This window comes from Mixophyes fleayi, chromosome 10, assembly GCF_038048845.1.
Source record: "Mixophyes fleayi isolate aMixFle1 chromosome 10, aMixFle1.hap1, whole genome shotgun sequence".
Taxonomy (NCBI): domain Eukaryota; kingdom Metazoa; phylum Chordata; class Amphibia; order Anura; family Limnodynastidae; genus Mixophyes; species Mixophyes fleayi.
The window spans coordinates 22,512,905-22,540,385 of NC_134411.1; positions in this window are offsets into that span (position 1 = coordinate 22,512,905).

The window sequence follows — 27,481 nt, forward strand, 5'->3', positions numbered from 1 at the left end:
CCTATTTTGAAAAAAAAATGGGTACATGGGATTTAGAAAACTCCAACCAGCCCCGGTGTTAAAACAATAGCACTCACGCTTTATAATTAGGCCTCCCTCCAGTCCCCGCAATAATAATATTCACATTTAATAGGTAGACCTATTTCCCTCCAACCAGCCCCAACTTTAAATTAACAGTATACCCATTTACTCAAAACATATTTCCCTCCCTACAAACAGTCCCAGCAATAAATTAAATAGCACTAAAGTTTAATAAATATAGCCATTTTCCACAACCATCCCCGGCAATAAATAATTCATATTCACATTTAATAAATAGCCCTCCTCCCCAAAATCAGCCCCATATTCAACTGAGAGCCCTAAACCACCCCAGCATTAAATTAAAGGTTCCTTCACCTCACCTTAAATAATTAGCCCCCACCTACACGCCACCATTAAATAACCTACCTCCCACACTATATTAAGATCCTCTCTTCCCTCACATATTATATTAAAATACTGCATGCACACACACACACACGCTACATTTAAATTATGCACACTATAAGCCACACAGACACACTATACTATTAGCCACACAGACACTATACTATTAGCCACACAGACACACAATACTATTAGCCACACAGACACACTATCAGACACACTATTAGCCACACAGACACACTATTAGCCACAGACACACTATTACACACACACACACAGATACTTACTTTGTTACATCCGAACGGAGAGTCAGTGACTGCCGCCTATGCAAGTAATCACATGGGACGGCACCTGTCACGTGGTGCTGTCCCATGTGATTATTTGCATAGGTGGCACTCTCTGTCCGCCGAGCAGCGCGCAGAGTGCTGCTGCTCGGCGGGCATACGGACCGGCCAATCTGGCCATCGGCCCTTCTGGCATTTGCCAGAAGTGCCAGATGGCCAGTTCTGCCCTGGTTAGAGCGTACTTTTATCCAGATTCAAATGGAAATGTATTTTGAGATCCACTTAGATTTGAAAATGTGCGCAGGCGCACTCGCGTTCAGTGCTCATGTAATTCCTGTAGTTTCATGAGACATTTCTAAGGGTCAGCAGTACTGTGTCACTTAACCCACTTTACCTTTCTGAGCGCAAGTTCCTCTTCCCTTATTCATTATCCATTGCTATCCTGGTCTTCTAGTTGTCAGGCCATTTCATAAACATGAAAGGAGGATTTTCCCCTGTTTACATGGTGTGCTTGTGTTAGTTATCACTAATCATTGTGAGTTAACCCCTGATAGACCTTGCCAAGAGAGTCGAAGTCAGCTAATTGGATAAAGTCATTTCAAATTAATTAATATCAAACAACTTGATTGCCTTTGTCTGAAAATTATGCGTAGAGCACGCTATGGCGTGGAGAAGCGTATCCAGCCGCAACACGTGGCAACAACAGGTTTTACACATTTACACACATTCACACGAACATACACATTTGTAATTAGTACACATTAATAGTAGTTGCAACACATAGTTATTTATGTAGCAATGTTTATGGTTAATATTATAAGTTATATACATAGTGAAATTAAAAGTTCAGGTTACAGGAAACATGTCATGTTTAGTATCATTCTAATCCCCTATTTTTCCGCAGTTGTCCGGTTCATTCGCCGAAGGGATCGCACATTGCATACTCTAGTTATTGATGATAGGGAATAAATCATTAGAATGATATTGTCTGTGTTATGTAAATAGACTAGTTTAAACTGGATTCTTGGTGGGAAGTTGGAATGCATCTCCTAGAGAGCTGACCCCCACAGTTGGATATTTTCGTTTGAACTGGCCAATGACCTGCATTACACTGGACCCTCCTGAAGCCTGAACCTATGGAAGCAAGCCACATCATCTGCATTGTTTTACTGTATTCATTGACTGTATATAAGCAGGAGCTCTGGACCCAGTAAACAGTCTACTTGACCACAGCCTTCAGACCTGAATGACTGTACACTGGATCCAGGACGCCTGCGATAAGTAACGGCTGTACTTAGTTTATTCTGATTGTTATTCTGCTACTTTTGGCTATTAAATCACATTGTGCTTTGGAACCACATTACGGCAATCGACCATCGTTATTGAACAGCAACTAGACGTGCATAACAAGAGCTACAACCGCGAAGAGAGAATATAACTTGGGTAGAGTCACTTAACTAGCTGTGAAATTGTCCAACTCCACCTTCAGGTACACAGGGGTACACGACGGGGCAAGGGGATACAATACTAATTTACAAACAGTTCACATTTTTGCATGCAAACACCATCTCTTTGTATTCACTATTCTGATTTGTTTTGTTGTTGCTCGGAATCTTAGGTCAAAAAATGACAACACCTAAACACAGGTAGCAATCATCCTCTACGGTGACTGATGGCTCAATGTTCCTTTCTGACAATTTAGGTGATTGAATAGAAAGTGGACAAGAGAGAAAACATTTCTTCCAACGATCTTTACTACTCAAACAGCAATTTGTAAAGAGAAAATAAGCTATCAGGAAAAATTGCCAGATGAGTCATATAAATGAAGCTAAATCTCTCGATCGATCGATCCCTTTAAAAAAATGGAAAAGACAATTCATGATACAAATTGACATAAAGACCAATAGGACTAAAACCTTTGCAGGAGCTAAACAACGGTAACATTTTGGTGTGATATTGGTTTTTCTTTATAGATGCCTGCAAATCCCCAGCTCAAGAAGCAAAGAACCATTAAGGACCTCAATCAGAGTTCAGCTCTATTTTGCGAGCAGAATGTAGACACAAAATGTAGACCACAGAATGACATTCTTACCTGGTTATTTTGAGTTCCACTTATATTGAGATACAAGCTATTGAAAATAATGTGTAAGAACGCAGCAGCATCTAGATACGATATGCTTGATACAGCAGTACACTAGATACCTCAGTCATCATCATCAACTTGCGATGGTGACTGGCGTTTTAAATGTGTTAAAATGAAATTGAATAATAACTTCATGGAAGAGCTATCCCCCCTCCCCCGATAGTGAAAGCGTCACGTAGTTAACACAGGAATTATCACCGACTGGTATTAGCGCAACTAAACAGGGAGGCGCGGAGTCTAACGCACCCCTGGTATTCACCAGGGACCCCCGCAAGCACGTATGGAGTTGGCTGAGTGAGGTGCGCAGGTTGCGGTTCACCCAGATAGTCACCAGTGCAGTGATGAGAGAAGAAGAGTCGGACAGTCCGGATCAGAACCAACGGTAGCACAGGACAATGTAGGGTAACAGGAGAGTAGTCAGGAATGATCCAGGGGTCAAAACCAGAGTAAGCAGAGCGGTACCAAATGGAATCCATGGGGAAGCTCAATAACAAGCCGAATCAGGAACCAAGAAGTAATAGCACAAACAGGAACGCCGGAGCAGGGTGAACCAATGCTCTGGCACTCTAATGGCGCCAGAGTGAGGTTTAAATGGAGGGAAGTGCCTCCTTATTGGAGCATGCAGTCTCGGTGACCGCCGACAGGCTGAGAATGACAGCGTCCCGTTGACAAGAAACGGGACACAAGGTATAGCGCATGCATGCGCTGTACTGCCAGGACCCGGGAGAGTGTCCCGCGAGTGAGAGGAGAGAGGCATCCGTCTCCGGCACCTATGACGGTGGCGGAGGCGTGCCTGACAGAAAGCAGCCCCAGCGCTTATAGCCTGGTCTGGTTACAGGTAATGCTGCAGGATGGTTACCGCAGGCATCTCCCACACAAAATCCTTAACCAGTACCAGACAGACGGTAATAGTGGGTAATAGCCGTAACTTAGAATGTTAGCTCCTGTGGCAAGAAGGAAAACTACTGCCCCCCTAGCCCTCAATTTTAACTGAATGAACCTAAAATTTTCATAAACTGCACCTCCCTACAGCGTTGTGCCCTGGGCGGTCGCCCCTCTCATACAGTCCTAGTTACGGCCTTGGTCGGACTGTTTAGCAATTGGCACACAAAACACAATGCAGCCCTAAGAAAAGACAGCCCCATGCTATATAGCACTGGGCCTCCTCCTAACACCTCTGTGCAGTGGGTGTTGGGGTAATAATAGAAAATTAAAAAAATAATAATATTTTAGTAATTGGCTCTACACGTCCCAGCACACTCTGGCTGCCACTAACTGGTTGGGTGTGCTGGCAGCATACCCATTGGCTGCATCCAGAGCCCATTGGGACCTGTATTGATACATAATAAAGTAACCTAAGAAATAAGCAGACACACACTGTATAAAAAAGTATATCAAAATAAATACACAATCCCTGCGATCTTTTTTACATTCTTAAATCCTTAGAGATCTTCTTTCCATCTGCTTTCTTCCTTCTACTTTTCTTCTTTTCTTCTCTGATAACCCAGTGAAATGCCCTTGGCTGATATGACACATGCTAGGAGCTGCCACATGAATAATAGGCTGGGGGTTTATAAGCAAGTAACCAATCAGAGTGGCTTTCTCACTTTCTAGTCAATCAGAGCACAGACGCATTATATACGTGTGCATTTATATTTATATATATTAGAGGTGTGCGCTGACCCTTGTGCTTTGGTTTTGGATGTGTTTTGGTACTAAAAGGTCTTCGTATTTTGCTTTTGTTACTGGTTTTGACCAAAAATCCTGAACGGTTTTGGTTTTGGATCTGGATTTAATTCAAAATAGTGAAAAATAGGTAATATTATGTGATTTTGAGCTGTTTTTGCTCCTATATTACAGTCAGTTACATCACATGTGGCTAAAGTCTGCAGCGAACTGTCTGGCTAAAATGAGTGACAAAGTAGCAGCAAAAATGCAGTTTAATAATTATTTCTTATTGCTTAACAAACAAATTTTATATTTATTTTTTTCTGACTTCATCCTAAAGTTTCCCTTGCTCTTCTGTTTCCTTTATCCAACTTACTTGCTTTGACTGGTGATTTAAGGATTTAAGATTTAAGACATTAATCACATTTAACATGAAATGATGCACATGGATAACTTAAAAAAAAATATCTAAAATTTAATTTGGGCCATCTTCACTGATTCCATCATTGGTCAAAGGGAACTAGAACCAACACAGGAATGCAGCAAAATGACATTTAAACTCTTCCTTTGATGTAGGCTGAATAAACCAAGGTTTGCTCTGTAATTTGTCTTTCCATTGGCTGTATATGTCGTCAATATACTTGGCTGCGGTCATGTCTGATGAAGCAAAATATTATAAAGCATAAATATTTTTTCTGTTTTGCAGATTTTATCTGCTGCATCATCATCATTTATTTATATAGCGCCACAAATTCCACTAACATACAAACTCTACACAGATAAGGCCATGGTCGGGAAACGAACTCATGAGCCCAGCACTGTGAGGTAGAAGTGCTAACCACTGAGCCACCACACTGCCAATACTGCATAGGAATATATATATTTATTTTGAAAAGATGAACCAGCTGGAATCCATAATAGGACCTACAGCAGCTCAGTGGGGGCGAGTATTAAAGCGGGATCTTGATGACCACCGTTCACTTCAGGTGGTTCGGTCAGGAGAAGTCCTGGACAAGGAAGCATAAAATCAATATGGGCCCTATATGTAGGCCATAGTAACTCTAAACAGGGAACCTTGTATGTTTCTTTGTCTTCTCATGGGTTTCCTCTGTGCGCTCTGGTCGACGACCTCAGTCCAAAACATTTGTTGGCTAATTTTCTTTTGACAAAATTAACCTGGGTGTTTTATTGTGTGATAGACAATGTACAAGATAAGCTCCTCTAGGACCTGAATACTATTTTGGTGCTATTTAAATCAAATATCATCATCTTCATTATCTTCATCATCATCATAATAGTTGTGGAAAATATTCGGGAGCATTCATCCAAAATTCAATTACGAGCATATTTCATATTCTCATATTCCCCTAGAAAAGTGTTGGAGTTCGTGGAATTTAAGCATAAACGTATGCTAGGCTTTTTCCGTTTGTGTTTCCCTTCCTGTATTATTGCTAAAAGATTTTCAACAAAAGCCTATTCAATATATTCTCCCTAAACATCTTTGAACCCAACAATCAAAGGAGAATTCCACCCAAGTCTAAAAAAATGTAGTTGAATAGGATCACAGAAATGAGGCATCTACGACCTCTTGGCCTATTTAAACCAAACTCAGGGAAGAGTGCTGATTGGGACCATTACAATCACTGTATTGACACTCCATACAGGTTTTTTTTATATCAACGCATTAAACTCCACCCGAAACGAAATATTCAGTTTTGGTTGGCCTTACCCTTTAATGTCCATCTTACCACCTGTGAATAACTTTGTTCTCCTAAGAAAAGTAGGATTCAATTTGTATCATCATCATCACCATTTATTTATATAGCGCCACTAATTCCGCAGCGCTGTACAGAGAACTCACTCACATCAGTCCCTGCCCCATTGGAACTTACAGTCTAAATTTCCTAACACACACAGACACAGACAGACACACACACTAGGGTCAATTTTTTTGGTTAGCAGTCAATTGACCTAAGAGTATGTTTTTGGAGTGTGGGAGTAAACCGGAGCACCCAGAGGAAACCCACAGGGAGAAGATACAAACTCCTCACAGATAAGGCCATGGTCGGGAATTGAACTCATGACCACAGTGCTGTAAGGCAGAAGTGCTAACCACTAAGCCACTCCTGCTCCTGCTGCTCAGGCTGATTTTGCGCTTGGGTCACTTAAAAAAGATATTGTCCCATAAAACAAGGCCCTCTGAAGGGAAACGCAACAGGATTTGTTTTATCCAAGGATGATTTCGGGACCTAGGGCTCGCTTTAAGCTTATGTTTAACTAGGGCATTTGCTAACTGACATGACAAAACAGCAACAGAGGAAAACAACCTCTGCAATTTCAAAGGACGGGCAATTGACTAGTTTTATGCATAAAACATAAATCGTAATGGTAGTTCATTAGATTGCACTGCACACTGATGTATGCATTCAGAGAGATGGCATACATGTTCCATTATGAGAGATGAGAATCTGCACTAGATTGGCCGTAAAAGTCATTACACTTCAGAGCCCATAGGTCTTACGGTACTCTTGTTATTTATAGGAGGTGATTTGTGTGCAGAGTTCATTAACAATCACTTTCCAGGGATTGGAAAGCTAATTAATGTTTCACATTCTAAGGTGCTAGAAATTATTCTAAAACCTGCCAGCCCATTCAGAGCAGTTTTGCAAACATCCAACGTAGCGGATGATAGATTAAGCTATTTTTTAAATCAAACAAAGAGTTTGTTATGTCCTGCTCTTTGTTCTAATATCAACCAAACATTGATTTTCTAATATTTAATAGACCCAGAAACACTGCCAATAGTAACTCCTTCATGCCAATACATTATTTCAAAATCTCTGCGAATGGAAAGATTCCTAGTTGTAGCAGAAACAAGCTAAACCAAGGCTGGATTGGCACAGTAGACCAGTGTCTAAGGGTGGCAGAGGCTGAGGTGCCCATCATTGCTTGTACAGCATCAGCAAAAATTGTGATTGTGAAAACAACCACTTGTGAGTTTATCTGAGGTTGGGAAGTGTTCAGTTAGCTGGGTGGAGGGTGATGAGGAAGAGATAGGATGAAGCTTCAGTATGTGCTGTGCATTCTTTATTTCCCTATCCCAGTTTAATTATAACTGATGAAAGGAAGAGTGGTCACAGACATGAAGAAGAGATAAGGCAACACGATACCCTGTCAATCAACACTAGGAAATTGTCAACATATCCCAGACATGTTGAGAAGTTTTTATCCTTTGATCAGCCAATGATCGGTGTCTGTTTGTCAGCAGCTGCCTCGAAATGCTGCTTCTCTTGGTATGCTCCTGCCTGTGGACTACTCTGGACTTGCTACTTTGAATGTATACTGCAGTACCTCTAATCCACCAGAGATGCTGCTATTATGCCTTGCCATATCACTTCTCACTACCAGGGGTTAACCTGCTGCACTACCTAATCATCTGCACCTGTTGTTTGCTTTTTTATTCCTGCCTCTCCCAGTTACCTTGGCTGGTCATTGTCGCTTATGTTGCTGTGCCTGATATTGTTGTGCTCTCTTGTTTCTCCTGTTCCCTGGGACTTCTACAAGCTGATTGACGACATCTCTTTACCTGGTTTCTCTCCACAGCCTGTTCACCTGTGTTCCTTGTTATTTGCTTTCAGCCTTTCTCAGCAATCCTTGTTCAGTATCTGCAACACTCGGTTTGTACCATTCTGCATTATCTGGATCATATCTGTTCAATAAATATCATGTGCTTTCACCATATTCGGGCTCCATAGCTGTCATTTTCAGCTTTCAGCATTAAAGTACGACATTGTTTCTCAAATCTCCCATTGTTTCCTCCATCTAAGGAAGCTCGCAAGCACCTTGCAGAGTCCACGGTTCGCTGACCACACTACTCCTGGAACAGCAGCCAGCAGCCCTGAGGTCAATTCCCTATAAGAGTTTTTCCACAACTGCAGAAAATACAACCAGTGATGGTACTTGTTGCATTGTATTTGCATACGCAAGCTGTAGCAACCATTAAAAAGCAGAATAAAGAAATGTGTGTTCAAATGATTAGAAGAAGATAGGTCCAAATCGTGAGATTTCCAGATTTTCCAGGAGAGTTGACAGTTCTTCCCCTGCAAAGAATTGTTATACGAGTATTCTGTAATTTTCTGTTTGTGATTCATAGGGAGGTATTCAATTGTTGCTCCAGGCGCCGCCGGAACGAGCGCGTTAAAACTATTACCGTTTATACGGTAATATTGCGCGTAATTACCGTTCATACGGTAATTTACTCGCTCAATTTCAGCTCGCTGCTCAGGGAGCTGCGAGCTGAAATTGAGCGAGTAATTACCGTATAAACGGTAATAGTTTTAACGCACTCGTTCTGGCGGCGCCCGGAGCAACAATTGAATACTCCCCTTAGAGTTTGATATATTCTACCACTCTTTACTTTTTAACATAGCTGTAGTAGAAATTCAGGGCAAGAACAGGGGTGATTTTCAGGGGGTCAGAATTAGCAACACAGCACCTGTTTAAAAAAAATGCCCAAGAGGCCATTTAAAATTTATTAGCTCATTAATTATAAAGTGGGCTGGCACTTTAATATCAGAAATGCACCTGTACAGTTTACCTTCCTGCTTCATATATTTATTTTTTCATTATTTTCAGTTTGGTTGTCCTGCAAGGGCTAACAATTCACTAACACATTTGCAGTAGATATGCTGAATAGGGGGGTATTCAATTGTCCGCGGGTTCGAGTGCGGAAAAACTAATACCGTTAATACGGTAAGCTCCTGAGCTGCGAGTTGAAATCCAGCGAGTAAATTACCGTATTAACGGTTTTTCCGCGCAGGATTACCGTTATTACGGTAATCCTGCACCGACCGCGGGATTTTCGGCAATCCCGCGGACAATTGAATATGTTCGCCTAGTAAGAGCCGCCCTAAGGGGTAAATGTATCAAGCTGCAAGTTTCCAGCGGGTTTGAAAAGTGGAGATGTTGGCTATAGCAACCAGTCAGATTCTAGAGATGTGTATACGATATGTGTATAGAGAACAGAGTATAAAGAATACCATACTTATTAAACACATTATCATGGGTCCCTGCGGGTTTAAATTAATTTCAGAAGATGTCGACATGGAGGATAAAGCATAAGGAGAGTTCAGCCAATGACCTCAAATATTTTAATATTTTAAAGGACATTTCCTACTGGTATATACAATATGTTCATGCCCAACAGTGTAATTTACTAAGCTGATCCAAACATGTACACATGGGGCCGTGAAGGCCATTCATTATCTAGCTATGCAGACCTTCGGTGGTAGTCGCGATTGCGATTGCCACAATTCCGACATCCACAATCGCGACAAAAGAATGCCGATTAGAATAATCCCGATATGCATAAAATCCAGGCTTACCCTACAAATGACACAACATCACCGACACGTCTCCTATACATTCCGAATGCAGAAAATGAAAATGACTTCAATTACATTGACGAGAGTAAGATTTCCGGTTTTAAAGCGGCAATGCCAGGAACCGCTGCCTCTATAATCTAATGTAAGGGTTAGGGTTAGGGTTAAGATTAGGGTAAGGTTTACGGTAAGGGTTAGGGTAAGGATTAAAATTACAATTAGGATAGAGGGTGCTACATTATAGAGGCGGCGGGTCCTGGCATTGCCCCTTTAAAACCGGAAGTCCCAGCTCCCCAATTATATAACTTTCCCTGGCTTTCTCCTAACCATCAGTCTTTCAAGCGCTCTCTCAAAACCCACCCCTTCACTATAGCCCATTCTCCCTGCACCTGCTACTACCCCCTCTGCATGTTCTACCAGCCTCTGTCTCATTCCACTCTATGTCTCACTATCTTCTATTGTCCTAGCATTGCCCTCTCTCTCTAGACTATAAGCTTGCATGAGCAGGGTCCTCTCTGTGTCTCACATCTGCGCTTCCTTCTTCTACTTTATCTGTAGTTGTTCTCGTTTCATGTGCGATTGTATTTTTGATGATTTGTAACTCTGACTGTCTGTCACTGCAGAGTTTTGTGGTGTGTTTCAAATAAACGATGATGATGATGATGATGATGAGCTTGTGGTTTAGCAACAATACATGTAAAACACTAGCGCTGCTTTGATAACACTTACTGCATCATAAACACCTATCACACTTGTCCAATTTCCTTTGATTGACACGAGCAATACATTGTTTATTACAGTACGTATATTGTTGGGATTTGGGATGTCCTCAGGCAGCGGACTAAAGTGTTGTTGGTTGTTAAGTAGAAAGTATGCCAAGATAATTCACCTAATGGAAAAATACGCTTATTTAAGCAGCAAGCGAAACATAAATGAAACTATAATATAGACTAACTTCTTCCATTCATTGTGTTAAATGGTCATCTCAGGCCATTTAGTACCTTCCTTGTTTCTACTATATACAAAGCTGTCAATGTCTGTCATTTGTTCTTTGATTGGCTCCCTAATAGCAGGCCAGGATTTCTGGAAAGGCTATGTGTAGGGAAGGCACTCGTTATGCAAATCATTGCTTTTATGTTTTTCTTATTTTGTACATTAATAATCTATTATTTACATATTATAATGATTAAATACACATCTATGGGCTCATTTGGGCTACATTCCATGTATTTATGTTATAGAAAGGGGGTGGTTGGTACCATGGAGAACTGTGGCAGTGATTGGGGGGTATGAGATGGCATGGTATGAGATGGCATGGTGTATATCTGGGCATCTATTGATAGACCCTAGGACTAGACCACGAAGCACAGGGTTCAGAATTGTGTCACATGGTCAGCTGTTGTGTAGAGCTCGTCCCACACTGATCTCTACTCCCACGGAACAGTAATCTCACATGATGTGATACACAACTTCACCACTAGGCTTGTACTTCCTGCGAAATTCCAGCCAATTAGAGTAGAAAGTAGAACCTTAGAGGTAAATTTACTCTACATTTACTCTTATTCCTTCACACGTTTGGGCTATGGAGTGGCTTTATAATGATATATATGAGGACATATGCTACTAGCATTATGAGGCTTTATTGGGCTACATGAGTCTATATATGGGTTATAATTAGGCAGTATAAGTACACAGTATGTGCTTGACATTAGGATCTATATGATGGACATTTGGGTCTGCTATGAAGAATATATATTTTATCCCTAAACATTGCACCCTGTTCAGAAAGGTGCAAGAATATACAGTATATTACAACCAATCCCTGTATTACATACTTATATATATACAGTGGTATGTCATACCGCCACGTCTCCTCCTTCCTTCATTGTAAAAAGCTATCAAATTCCATTCACTTACGTTCCTAATACAGTTTCATACTGCCACTTCTAAATTTCCACTTCGACCACTGGAAACCTATTAGTGTATCAAACCAGTCCACCTTCCATATATCTCAACACAACAGCCAAATCTGCACAATAGGGGTCAGAAAAGACAGCAAAATACGTATATATGACAACACTGCTGAATTTCCTGCCAAAAGAAGCGCTTTGCAAGCGTTTTGTACGAGTATGGATGTGGTTAGTGGTCAATCACTGACATTGCCTATTTTCCAATCGGGGATATTGGTATTTATGAACATATGCCTGTGTCACTATAAACAATCAAGCTAAGATACGCTTGAGCAAAGTGACCTCTGTCCCCCGGAGCTAGCACTCAAATTTAGCATGTACAATTGCATTTACCGAGGACAGCATTTTGTACAGAACAATATTAAACAACAATAAATACACAGAGCTCAATTTGAATAGCGTTAGTGCTGCAAACTGATTATACAACTGATTATACCGCAGCGTTGATATCTCTGATTCAATGAACTTACAATCAATTTAAATCTTGTCTGTCTGTATAGAAAGGAAAACAAGATTTCAGGTGCGTGGGACATTTCCACATTGTTTATGACACAGTAGTTTTTAATGTCAGTTTGTTGCTGTTTTAATACCTCAATCTAAAATCCGTAAACGGAAAATTGAATGTCCCACTACGTATGTGCCTATTACACATTCACCAGCGCCTGTTCATTTTTTCATGAAAGCATCATAGCTCTGATTTGTCTGCAAACAATTACAAAAGAGGTCAAAATTCAATTTATATTGCTATATTTTAGGAATACCTCTATGCTTTAGTCTAACCAAAAGAGAAATATAGCGCCACCTAATGGAGATGTTTGGCATGATATATCCTGCCAAATAACATTCAAAACATTCAGTACATTTGACTGATTTTGTCTTTTATACATAAAATGTTAGCAGATTTGCAGGATAGTTATGTATAGTTTTTCTTATATACCATCTGCTTAACCCTTCCAGTGCTTCCAGGGTAATATTTTGCCTGTTTTGTGGTCCGGCACGGATTCTATCGCAATCGTGCAAAAATGTTCATATCCTGACAACAACAATGTCAGGGGGACAAACGTTTAGATGTAAGTCACAAGTTAAAGGGCAAGTTAAAGAGCAAGTTTAGACTGTAAGCTCCAATGGGGCAGGGTCTGATGTGAGTGAGTTCTCTGTACAGCGCTGCGCAATTAGTGGCGCTATATAAATAAATGGTGATGATGATGATGATGATGATGATGAAGTATCACGTAACAAGGTATAACTTATTTTAAATGGGAGCTACAAATAAAATAAGTTAGACCAGACTGACCGCTCTTACGTTATCCGTTTTCCAATGATCATTTATTTAGATGACACCGACATTGATATATATGTAGATGTGGATTCAGTATTCACAGGTGCGCTAACATTCTGCAGCTAGTATATCCCTTATCGCTGCCAAAAATAATTCTCCAATGGTTAAAGGGAGAATACAATTAATTACTTTTTGGATAGGTGGGCTTTTAAAACAATAAAGTCTTTTGCCTAAAATGACACTATCGATTTCATATATTACATTTAAAATAAAATTATTCCTTAAACTGGATTATATTAGTGAGAAACAACAGATGGATCAACTATAAAGTAAAAATGAATATCTTTTGCCCACACTATCATGCTGCATATGGAGAAATATGTTTTATGTTTGTAATATAGGATAGTTGTCTACATGTAAAATCCATGCTCTGTCCTATAATTAACAGAAATTTATTTATAACAATTTTAATTCTGTCCGGTGTTTGGCATAATTCATTTTTAATTATTTTCATTCTTCCTCCACATTAAGAGGGAATAGATGACATTTATGTATTGATTGACACTATGGGGTCTATTTACCATTGGTGGCTAGTGGGAGCGGCAGTAACTATAATTTTGGATCACTACATATCACAGCAATACAAAATGTAGTACCGCTGCTATTAACCGTGCCAGGGCTCATCATCATCATCAATTGGGGAGCCATGGCGAAATCCCCTTCCTAAATGATCAAAAAACCCTTTCACAGACAATGCTGCTGCCTAATAGAGCAAGTGACCTTTTATAGCATGATGATAAAGGGAAACAGAGCGATCTCTCAAACAGCAATGGACCCCAGTAAAAGTTAACCGTATCTTGAGAATTTTTAAAGCCTGGCTTTGCTTTTTAACCACTTGTTAAATTGGGTCCGATCGCAGTCCTCATAGAGGTCTATGGGGGAAGCAGGAACCAGCTATGGGGGTAAATGTACCAAGCTGAGAGTTTTTCGGCAGGTTTGAAAAACCAATCAGATTCTAGCTATCATTTATTTAGTACATTCTACAAAATGACAGCTAGAATTTGATTGGTTGCTATAGGCAACATCACCTGATCTCACCTGCTTCAACCACTTGATGTATTGAGAAAGGAGCTGTGATAGACATTCCCCTGAGAAAACTGTGGTTATCTCTGGATTTCTGGCTCGTTGCAGCTTCAGAAATACACCCCTATAGTTTACAGCTAGAGCCGGATCAACGTAATGGGCTTTCTGAGCTATAGCCAGGGGCTGGCTGGACTGGGGGCAGGGGGGTGTCTGCCCCCCGGGCCGGTTCAATAGTGGACTCCCTTGGACTGGGTCACTGGGCCATCTACATTTTATTTCCTTTAAAATAGGCTGTTGAGTCGAGTCTTGCCCCGCGGGCTAAAGTTTGCCAGCCCTCCCCTGGCTATAGCCCAGGGCCTCGGGTAGTCGGGGAGACCTCACATGGAATTTTTACTTAATAATACCGGCGATCGGGTCTGGCGGATGTCACTGCCATTGCCTCCCATTGATTCTCGTTCGATGGGTGCAGCTAGCAAATCTGATGCTGTTAGCTGCCCTGCTGTCAGTGCGGGTTCGGTGCGTAGTGCGTTGCTTAGTGAAGAGGTCTTGTGAGACCTCACTAAGCAACGTGCTGCCCACCGAACCCGCACTGACAGCAGGATTTGGTGGGCAGCCGGAGTCTGCAGCGAGGAGGATACGTCCGGCCAGGTAAGTGTTTTTCTATATATCGAGAGGGAAGGAGGAGCGGAAGTGATACATTGAGGCTGAGGGGGGAGGGTGAATTGGCTGAAGGGGGTATCACCAATACACATGTTGTATGATTAAAGTCATTGGTCTCTGAGACCACTCCAGGGGAAGGGGCAGCACAGCAAGAAAAAGTCACCAGGGGCACAAACTCTCCATCCAGCGTCATAGACCCGATGTAGTCATGACATGAATGTAATTGTGTTTTTATCTTTTAGGTTTACACCCTCCACCATCTATGGTTTAGACTTTAGTCACTTATTAGTAATATGAGATCAGAGCCGATTATGACATCATAGAAGGTGACATGGTTTCCATGGAGACCAGGACATTATGATCATGAGACTGATAGAAGCTGCTCCAGTCAGTCAGTTGGGAGGCTGAATCCACAGATCACTGAGAGAGATTCACTGGTCCTACCTACATCTATGAAGTTATAACAGCTTCCAATCCTCATGTAACTGTTACGTCAGTGGGATGCTTGAAAAATATCTAAATATTCCATTTCATGTTTGTATTTGTAATACTGTATGGATGATTCTCTGTCTTCAGTAATGTACAGGTAAGTGTAAGCAGGTACATAGGAATCGGGTAAGTGTATTTGTTAAATTAATTCTAATTGATTGAAAGCTCTTATAGCATTCCCTTATGTATTTGAAGCGAAATAATAAAATAGGCAAACAAATTTAGATCCTTATATTATAAATTGAATAAATAATAATAAGCTGGATCTAACTTATTCGATTGTGAGCTCTTTTTAGTAGGGTTCTGTTTAAAATGGACATACTTACCCTATCTGTATTGTGCCTTGTATTGGAATTATTGTGTACATTATAATGACAGATAAGTGTATCTGTATAGATGAATCATATTGTAAGCCCAAATGTGCAAGTTTCATCTCATTAGATTGTAAGCTCCTATGAGCAGGACTTCAGTCCTCCTTTTGTATAGATGAATCATATTGTAATCCCTAACCGACACAATTCATCTTATTAGATTGTAAGCTCCTATGAGCAGGACTCCATTCCTCCTTCTGTATAGATTAACCATATTGTAAACCCAAATGGGCAAGATTCATCTGATTAGATTGTAAACTGCTATGAGCAGGACTCCATTACCCCTTCTGTATAGATGAATCACTGTAATCCCTCACGGACACAATTCATCTCATTAGATTGTAAACTCCTATGAGCAGGACTCCATTCCTCCTTCTGTATAGATTAATCATATTGTAAGCCCAAATGGGTAAGATTCATCTCATTAGATTGTAAGCTCCTATGAGCAGGACTCCATTACCCCTTTTGTATAGATGAATCACTGTAATCCCTCACGGACACGATTCATCTCATTAGATTGTAAGCTCCTACGAGCAGGGCTGCCTCCCCCTTATGTCTCTACAGGGAAAATACAGCAATATGCAGTTGTATACATGGGATCCAGGATGAAAATCAATTGCCATACGTGGGGTCAGGAAGGAATTTTTACCCCCTCTTTGAGAAAAAAATTATGAAATACATATCTCCGGGGGGTTTCTTCGCCTTCCTCTGGATCTATAGATCAGTAACTCTAACCAGATCACAGGGAGCCCAAACATGACCAGAACCATGGCTGATATTACAGAAATACTGCTGAATCCATCAAAGTGTCGGCACCTAGATATTTTGGGGTTCCCTGGGCGCTGACTGTGTTATTTAATAAATAAAACTTGAGCAATATTTCATTTGCACCTCTGCATATTGTTACTCAAATAAAAAAAGATTTCAAAATAAACTCTGTGTGATTCTTCTTTAAAATATGCTGCACAATTATCAATTTAGGTCTATCTAGGTAACTGGTTGGTTTTTAATGTAGTTCAACCAGGAGAGGTGGTGATTAGGTGGGGCCGGTGGGGGGGTCAGATTATAGGTAGGGGAGGGTGACCGTGAGAGCCAATAGCTTCCTACTGGTCCGCAGGCTCACCCCCCATAATCCTAGGGGGTACATAGGAAGCACACACCGGGGTCCTGGAATCCTTTTAGCGGCTCTGATGGTAACTGTCAGGGCTTACAGGTGCTGTGACATTATGACACATGCTCCTCCTCTATCACTTGAAGAGCGGAGATCTCTGGTGCTGACGGCACAGAATAGTACAAGTGAGTCATTCGGGGAGAACACAGTATAAAATTATTGATATTAAGGGAGTCGTTGCAGCGCTACTGGGTTTTCTATAAATCCAAAATACAGAGAAAGAGATATTTTAAACTGTTATCCTACAGACAATTCATCTATTCCATTTATATAAAGAACAGTAAGGAATCATAGATAATGCAGGAGACTTGACTGAGCATTTATGCAATCACTGACTTTCAAACGGTAGTTGTATTCTTCATACTCAAATTGAAACTTTTCAGGTTGCAGACTATAAGAAATAAACTCACAGTCAAGTAGTAGACAATGTTCACGTAGCAGTTACTTGTATCAGATAATATACTGCAGTTTTTCCCAAAGAGTTCTATGTAAGTCCTCCGCAATACAGCTGATTCCCGTGTTAGAATTAGCAGCAGCTGATGTGGTTCAGACGTTATTTCAATCTTCACCTCTCCACATGATTGTAAATAAAATATAAAAAAGGAAAGAAAGACATGCTTGTGTAATACGTAAAACACAATTTAATAACACATATTAAAAATCCATTGGACCGGGATTCAATTGCCCGTACCAGAAGGTGAGCGGGTCACAAGCTCAATGAAATCAGGTGTAAAACAGAAGACTTCAGCGGTTGGGATCACGATGTTATAATCACCGAACGTGTGTAACAGGCAATCAAAGCTCCCCAGTCTGTATGACACCACCGACGCGTTTCAACTTCAAAAAGTCTTTTTCAAGGTGATTATAAAATTATTAACAAAGCCAGTGATTGGAAAATAAACTTTCACAGACTAAGCATAAACTATGCATAGGTAAAAGTACAGAATGAACAACGGGTCACTGTAGGGTAAAAGTGTCCGGTGAGGGTGGTGACCTCCTGTACCGGATGCAAAAGTGGAGCCTAACTGGCATTGAGGACATTGGTGACAGAAGCTGAAAATGGTGTAACGGAGAAGGATGTACAGAATAAAAGGGGACGCAAAGCACGCTCAGGATCCGTTCTTCTGCCACCACCAGTGTATGACCCAAATCACACTACGGGGGAGATTTACCACACTTCTAAAAAGGAAATGTGGGAGTGCTGCCCATAGCAACCAATCAGTTTCTAGGTATCATTTGTCTAGTACTTTCTAGAGAATAATAGCTTTAATCTGTTTGGTTGCCATGGGCAACACCTCCACTGTTCCATTTTAGAATCTTTAGTAACGCTACCCCAAGATGTTAACACTGGCAAACTGTGATAGCCCAGTCCCCTGCTGGCTTTTAGCTCCCCCTTCCAGTACTAGCTGTTCTTTCACTTAAAGGGCCATAAAACATAATAAAGAATCTACCTGATGTCTAAGAGCTATGAATAAAATGCACAAATAAATAGATACAACCCTCAGGATCTTAGTAGAATCGACAATATTTGAGATAAGGTTTTGATCGAGAGGGGAAGTTTCCTTCCTACGCACAGCAGGCTTCCTGTCAGTAATCCCATTGAAGGACGGTACAACCAGCCTCTATAAGGAACCTTATGCAGAAAATGGCTGACAATACAGCACAATACCTCACAGGTGTTTACTAAATGTAAAACCAAGGTCTAATACCTCAAATTCTATCAAGGTATTGGGACTTTTGCAAATATATTTGGGACTGTTGTTAGCAGGTATTTTATATAAGGCTTATATTTTAGGCTTAGTGCTCTTTAAGTTATTGGAATCAGTCTATTTTAATTACAGACTGCAGCAGGGAGCACTGTTATGAAGGTGTTGCAGATGTTTTAATAATTTTGTCAGAGGCTAAGCATCATGGGAAATGTAGTTAAACTTCTGTTGGATGCTGAAGGTTCAACAGCATTTTTCTCAGTCTCTTTCAAGATCCATAATGTCTTTTTTATGAACTATACATTGTGCAGAGGTTACGGACTAATAGTCGGTGTGAGGAGCACACATCAATCTGTTGCTAATTGCTATTACTTCAGTGTCAGACATGTAACCCGCACACACACCGGTTAATTCTCTAGCTGTGGATTTGTATCTCTGGAAAGGGGCTCTGTGGCTTATATAAAAGTTGTTACAGAATATAAGACAATTAAACTGGGGAAAATCTGTGGGTTGCAAATCTGTCTTCCTGTCTGTAGGGTTATAATATAAAATATATAAAGGTGATAGGAGTACCACAATATGCACAGGCGGAGCCGGCTTTCTCCTCCACTTGTTAAAATAAATAAAATAACATTTTTAAAATAGAGCTTATTTAAAAAAAAAAGACAGTTCAGCATTAAAAAATGCCCCTTTTTTTGGCGAGTTTGGTTAATGTAATTGCCCGTGTTAGTTCCTAATGTGTACGTATGGACAATTGCACAATACCAATTCTGTTGCTCAGTTTACTAAAGGTCATTTTCAGTGTCTGCATTCTGTATGTAGTGACAAGTGCACAGTTCTGTCAATTCAAGACTTGTAAATTGTTATTGGATATTATATTTAAAGTTGTCCAATCACAACATTTGTATCTAAAGGTATTTTTATGACTCCTTTATGGTCCCATTTTAGGTATCAATGGTAAATCAGGCACCTTTTAATAGGCATCATACTCACACCGCATGTGATTTGACGATTCTCGTCAATGAGATACATGTCTAAAAAAAAATTGTGTGGTTTTGTTCGTTTTTGCAAAATGCTTCTTGATATATTCCATTGTTTGGAGCCCAGGTGACAAAACCGTCATTGTGGTTTGTGATCTTCCAGATTGAAAAAATGCAGCTTGATGTGCGATTTTTATTTTAATAAATGACATGGTTTACAAACCGCAAAAAAAGAAAGCACATTTTAAATTTTGGTTTGGAGAAAACGCACTTTGATGCATTTTAACCCACTTAATGCTAGACCTGAGTCCCCTGTTGATAGTCCCCTGTGCAACTGTCTCTCTTATACTATAGGTAGACATCCTGTGGCTTGTCAAAGTCAAATAATTGTAATAAAGAAAGTATATTGATTAATATTGTTTTACTGTGCGATTGTGATCAGTACGCCACGTTGCATGGCGCAATCGCACGATAAATAACGCACACATACACATTCACTTGTATATAGTTGATATTTATAATAGTTCCAGTCCACAGCAGATGTTATTTGGTTTATAGTTAAATATTATACGGTTATATAACACATTAGTGAGAGCTAAGGTTCAGGTCATAGGAAGCATGTCATGTCTGGTATCATTCTAATCCCCTATTTATTCGCAGACGTCCGGTTCATTCGCCGAAAGGATTGCTCCTTGCGTATGCTATTTATGGATGATAAGGAATAAATTATTAGAATGATATTGTCTGTGTAATGCTAATAGAGCAGTTTAAACTGGTTCTTGGGGGGAACATTAGTATTCATCATCTGGAGAGCTGACCCCCACCCTTGGAAAGCTGACCCCCACCCTTGGAGGGTGGTTGTTTGAACTGACCTATGGACTGCATTGCACTGGACCTTCCTGAAGCCTGAACCTATGGAAACTTGCCAAGTCATCTGTATTGTATTTACTGTAACACCAAATGTATATATATTGCTCCCTGCAATCAGCTAGTCAGGCACTCTGACCACAGTCTTCAGGACTGAAGGACTGTAGCTGAATCCAGCAGAGCGCAGCACCGTGCAGCATATGTATCGACTGTACTTTATTGAACTGTTGTACTTTTGCTTTTGCTAAATAAATTGCTTGTGCTTTGGAACCACACAAATCGTATAGACATTACTTATTGGAAAACGATGAAATTACTTTAATAGGCTCTCCAGTTATTTTGCTACTACAGGTATCAGCAAGCCCTGCCAGCCATTAGCTGGGACTAGTAGTAGTTCCACAACAACCGGCCAGCCACAAGTTGCCCAAACTTGTTACACAATGTAGAAAATAGAAAGGTTTAGCTGCATAATCTCAAAGAGAGTATATTTCAATAACGTCGCCGTTAACACAGACGCACCCGCTCTATGTAAAGTTAAACCTGAGCGATTTTGTTTTTAAATGCAAACAGCCTTGACGTCTTTTTTTTTTGTACCCAGGAAATGACTTTATTTCTAAAAGCTGTTTCCAAAGCCATGCTCTCACTCAAGTGATAAATATGTATGCAGCCATGATTAATGTTAATGTCATCTTAGCTGTAATGTTTTACACAGGTATCGAGCGCCAGGGGCAGTTAAGTGGAAGATAACTATTCTCATTAATCACATCTGATAACTCTCAATCCCAAAAGGCTGGGGAGATGGACCGGGGGGTGGCAGGATCATTCACATATTTAAAGAAAGAGACACCATGTCTTTTGACCTAATTTTTACAGAAATAACTAACTGCTGGCATATTTAATCATTAATTAAATAAGTAAGACATAATAAGTTATGTCTGAGAAGAGCATTTGCCAATGGAACAACAGCCAGAAAGTGTAAAAATTTGCTCTAAAAAGACAATTACAAATTAGCTAGCCAGTACAGCACTATCTCCATGAAATGATTATTTAATAGAGCACAATCTACTTTCTGTAACGATTTCACCATTGATGATCATGCAGATTCATGTGTACACACCTACACGATTTACCTTCAGATCGGTGCTCTTCATCTGTCATTACCATACTTGCCAACTCTCCCGGAATGCCCGGGAGACTCTCGAATTCCGGGTAGGTCTCCCGGTCGAGCTGACAATCCTCCCACATCTGCCCACTTCCTAGTGAAGTGGGCAGATTTGAAGCCTCCATGATGCGATTCTCTGGGAATGGCATCATTTTGGCCTGCCCCCCGTGCGTTTGTGTCATTACGTCAAGGGGGCTAAAATGACGCAACTCGCGTAGTCCCGCCCACCTCTTCACCGAGATTCCTGGAGGCCAATCACTAAAGGTTGGCAACTATGGTCATAGCCATCAGCTGAACAGATCATGACTCATGACATCCGATGCTGTAGATCTCCGATCACAGAAGGATGCTGACTGCAAGTTATCCCGAATAAGCAGACGTCCGTCACTAGACTTTCACGTAATCGCAACCTCTATCAATTTTAATTTAAAGCGGCAATGTCAGGACCCCGCAGGTTAAGTATTTAAACACTTAACCCGACATTACCGCTTTAAATTAAAATTGATAGATGTCGTGAAGACCTGATAGTCTAATGACGGACATCTGTCTATTCGGAATAACTTGCGGTCAGCATCCTTCTGCGATCGGAGATCTACAGGGTCGGTTTGGAGGTAAGTCTCCTTATATTAAAATCCTTTTTTCAGACATTCGGATTTTAAGTGTAGGACTCCTCGGTGTTGGAATTTTCCGTTAAAGCGTACCCAACCCGTTCATACTATCATGCAAATTGCATTCGGGCATCCTTCTCCGTTCTCCTGCTTTAAATAAATAAGTGCAGCCCTTAAATGACATTAAGTTGTAAAATGACTTATTTAAAAGCAATGTGGGGGTGCACAGGTATCCTCAAGTAGAGTGATATAAACAGTAGCAATCAGATTCTGTCTATTTTTAGTGCAGTTTGAAATATAAAAGAAAACATCTGATTGGCTATTATGGAATATAGCACCTTTTTAGCACTTTAATCTAAGCATCAGTTTTCATAAATGTCTCCTGTGTTTGACCAGTACATTAATGTACTATTTAGAATCTGGTAAGCACATAGTCTTAAAACATATTTGCATATTTGCTATCTTTCTCTAATTCCCATGAACAGTCTCAGTTTTTAAAGCCCTATCCCTGAAACTGTCCCTATTTTTACTACATTATAAAACTCTATTTTTACTGTAGGGTGGATGTAATCTATGATCTGTTCTTATTATCTAGGCTTTATAAGCTAAGCTTTCTTGTAGAAGGGCACTTATATTTCAAGGAAGTGCGCTATAGCCAACATCTGTAAACATGACATGATGGGAATTGTAGTCCACCAAGCATGTCCGAGTTATTATTGCCTATGCTGAGCTTCTATACCAATGGTCAGGGAACAGGGGTAAATTACCCCAAATGGGGTAAAAATGAAATTCCTGGGGGTAATGCTGCTGATTCACATGCTGTCAGTTTGATTGTAGACCCCTTTAAATGTGAAATTGCTGTTGTACCAGAAGAGCCTCAAGGGTTGGCAGAGGCACTTCTTGAGCTTCGATGCAATAATGAAGCACGTATTGCATTTGAAAACAAAGCAGATCTGTCATATTTTTGGATGTCAACAGCTGCAAAGGCATTCAAAACTGCACATGAGGAGGCAGTCAAAAAGTTGCTGCCTTTTGCAACAACCTACCTTTGCAAACAAGGATTTTACACTCTAACGAACACAAAAACAAAGCAGAGAAATCAATTGGACGCTGAAGACTGTATCCAAATTGCTCTGACATCAAAATGCCCCAATATTGATGCTCTCATATCAAAAATGAAGCCCCGTCATTTTTCCAAAACCTGAAGTTTTGAAGTTAAAGCTTTCAAAGAAATTTTGAATATATTCAATACAATTTTGAATTCCAATAATTAATAATACATGATTTCCTTCCTTTCAAATCAAGGGGCTAACGTTGGCGTATCTAAATATATTTGGGGGTAAAATGTAAAAAAGTTCCCTGACCCCTGTTCTATACAGACTTAGCAGCAAAGTCTCCCTGGAAATGACCGGAGAATATGTGCAACTATGTATTTCCAACAAAACAACTCTGATCGTGTTTGATTCACAGAGAATAAGTAAAAACAAGCATAAATTAGGACCCTACCTCAGGGCTGCAGATCAGGGACTTACTGGTATCCTCGGTAAGTCAGATGGACACAAGAACATTATCTGCTGGGAGGCCTGAGGGTATAGAACAAAATTCAGCTAAAATCTAAAAACCAATGTGTAATATGAGACCAGCTTAGTTAAATAAAATGTGAAAGCTGTGTTAACGAACCCCTTTCACTGTCCAACACAACATTTCAATTCCCCCTTTTTTACGAGCTGCATAATGCTACGGCGAGGAATAAATTATAAATTAAACCCCCATCATATGTTTATAAATACAGTAACGTTATCATTTTACTTCCTCGTAAATCTACTCCAACCATCGCGGCAACGAAAGATCGAGGCTTAGTAAAACAATAATATATTTTCCGTCTCGGAGGCCTTGACTACTGGTCCATTGACTGTTCCCTGTCTTGCTACCACCCACTCATTTAAAAACCATTTTAATTTAAAGATGCTCCACGCCGTCCTAGTGGCAAATTTACTCACGAGGCAGGGAATAGAAAATTGTTTAATCTAGAGATACGGTTCAGTGTGGTCACCCAGTGAACAGAGGCGTAATTACAAGATCAGCTCCGCTAAAAATGTGGCGAGGTTGCCGTGTGACCTATCATCTCCTAATCTGCATAGTGAAATACAGCTTCATAACGATAAAATTGCTGACTTAATTAAAACCAGGACCTTTCTGTCATTTAATTACAGGGAAAAGGTTATTGCTTAAACGCAATTTTCCAAATGTGATTTCTTAACAGTTATTAACTGTCTCACTATCATTTATTGTTGCAGATTTTTCAATTTGAAAATAGTCTGTTTGACAGAAGTAATGACATTATGAAAATCTCAATCCAGATAGAGGCAACCAGACCCATTTGTTTCCCATAAATGGAGCAGACAGGAAAACTTGAAAATGTCACGGGCGGATCTCCGGATTGCTCTCCCTTTATGAGAGTAATTAAAATGCATAAGGGGTGGGGGGTTGATTAAAGGTGAAGTCAAGAGGTTTATGACTATTTAAAGACATTTTCTTTGCCGGATTATTTTTCTTAACATGTTACTCCTTTCATTGTGTAAATAAGGGTGTAAGTGAATGGTCAGGAAATGTAGTTATACGCAGTGCTGGAAACATTTGCTATAATAAATTAATTGCAGGAACAGTGTTCCGTAGAGAACTATAGAGGTTCTTAAAGTCTGGGGCCACAGCTTCTAATTACACTCAGGCAATGGGGCAATGTTCTACAAAGGCTTAGTAATCTATTAATGTGCAAACGTTAAGCACAATAAAGAAGGATCATTTCTGCCAAATGTAAACTGTGAAGTTTGATTTCTGTTAAACATTTTTTTTTTTCACATCATTGCAGCATTTATTACAATGACTGTGAGACAGTCCCCACGTTGAACCTAAATGTAGACAACACTTTTTTTCTTCAATATCGTCTCTTTCAGATGGGTTCTATGGGGCAAATTTATTATCTACCACTTTTTTTAAACCACGATCATTTTCATTTCTTATCACAATGATAAGGAATGAAAGATCGTGAGCATTTATTAAAAGTGTTCTTCTGGGACAGCAGTCACGATAAATGACTGTCCCAGCGAAGACACTTTGGGCCCTTTGCGATAGTGACCGAAGGGGGGAAGAGGTAAAACACGGCGAGAGATCCAAAGATCCCTCTACTACACTGCTCTCCCCACAGGATTCAATGGCTTCAGATGACGCTAGCCATTGGGCACAAGTAGACCAAGATAGCAGTCTTCATAGAAAGCTATGGGGACTGCTTTTGCGTTCGAAGACCCTGGGGCCGCAGCAGATATCTCTAGTGCCCTAATAATAAACTTAACAATCCTTAAATATGCACCTAATGAAAAATAGCCTTGATAAAATAGGCTCCTATGTAACTACTGGATAGGCCTGATCCGGGGGTGTAAAATATAGTATATGATGCCCCTCTCCAACACCAATGCAGTGACTCTTGCCAGATCTTTCCAGCAGCCTCTCTGCAGGTAATAGGTGACCTCTTCACTCTACCAGAGAACCCCTGCTGGACTCCCCACACACAAGTAATGTATACAAGAAATGGCAGGAGAAGCCTGTTCAGCATCATCATCATCATCTATCTATTTATATAGCGCCACTAATTCTGCAGCGCTGTACAGAGAACTCACTCACATCAGTCCCTGCCCCATTGGAGCTTACAATCTAAATCCCCTAACATACACACACAGACAGACCGAGAGAGACTAAGGACAATTTAATAGCAGCCAATTAACCTATCAGTATGTTTTTGGAGTGTGGGGGGAAACTGGAGCACCCGGAGGAAACCCACTCAAACACGGGGAGAACATACAAACTCCACACAGATAAGGCCATGGTCGGGAATCGAACTCATGACCCCAGTGCTGTGAGGTAGAAGTGCTAACCACTGAGCCACCGTGCTAGCATGTTTAATATAAATCATAGTTGTAATATGGGAGCTGTGAACACAGATCTAACGGCTGTGGGAAAAGGGGGTAATCAGTCACAAAGAACGTGTATATGGTGTAACACAACGGGCATTAATAAATACTTTGCCATTGGCTAATATAAACAAATACAACATAATAGACTTGTAAAACAAAGCAATAACCCATACACCTCTAATATAACGCTCACTTCCTAACCATGCAGATATCTAGCTATGGCGCAGCTGGTGGCGGTTTGGTGTTAACAGAAAAAATATCCTAAAAAAACAAATTGTTGATGCAATTATCATGCTGGATATATGTAGACATAGAGCCATGAGTCTGTCAATGACAAATATACCCCTCAGTCCTTGTACAAGATGAAAAAGAAGACATAGGAACAAGTAGTTATGTGGAGGGGAGCATGACTGAGCTAGAGATAAGTGGGCAAAGATTTAATTGTGAGATCAGAGCCTAGATTTACTAAGCTGCGGGTTTGAAAAAGTGGAGATGTTGCCTATAGCAACCAATCAGATTCTAGCTTTCATTTATTTAGTACTTTCTACAAAATGACAGCTAGAATCTGATTGGTTGCTATAGGCAACATCTCCACTTTTTCAAACCCGCAGCTTAGTAAATCTAGCCCCAGGTCTGACTGGAATAGTCCAGAAATCCAGAACATTAAATCTATGATTTGGCAGATGTATACATGAGAATCCATAGCTAGTATTGTATACAATTCAGGGATGTCCTTTAATAGAATATTTGAATCCTGGCACTTATTCTATGGGATCGCCATTTTTGCACCTGAGGTGCCATAACATTTTCTAATGGGACCAACTGCAGGAAAATAAAACAATATTTTGATGCAGGTTTCAAAAGAGTCTGCTAAACTCTGCACAAAGTGTCCCTTGTCGTGTCGTGCCCGGTACTATGTTCCTCTGGCTGAAACATGCGCATTAGATTCTCGTCAACATTGATGCGCTGGTTTGTTTGCTGACTGTGCTCTGACCAGATCAATGAATAAACCAACGAACATCTGAATCGATGTGACTTTAATGTTATCGGTCTAGAGCTGTATATACTTCCTCCCTTGGTGCTCTCATCTCCTCCTTCGGTCTTCAGTATCACCTTTATGCTGACGACATTCAACTCTACATCTCCTCCCCTGATCTTTCTTCCACCCTCCTCTCTCGTGTATCTGACTGCCTCTCCACCATCTCCTCCTGGATGTCTGCGCGTTTTCTCAAAATCAATATCTCTAAAACGGAACTCATTGTCTT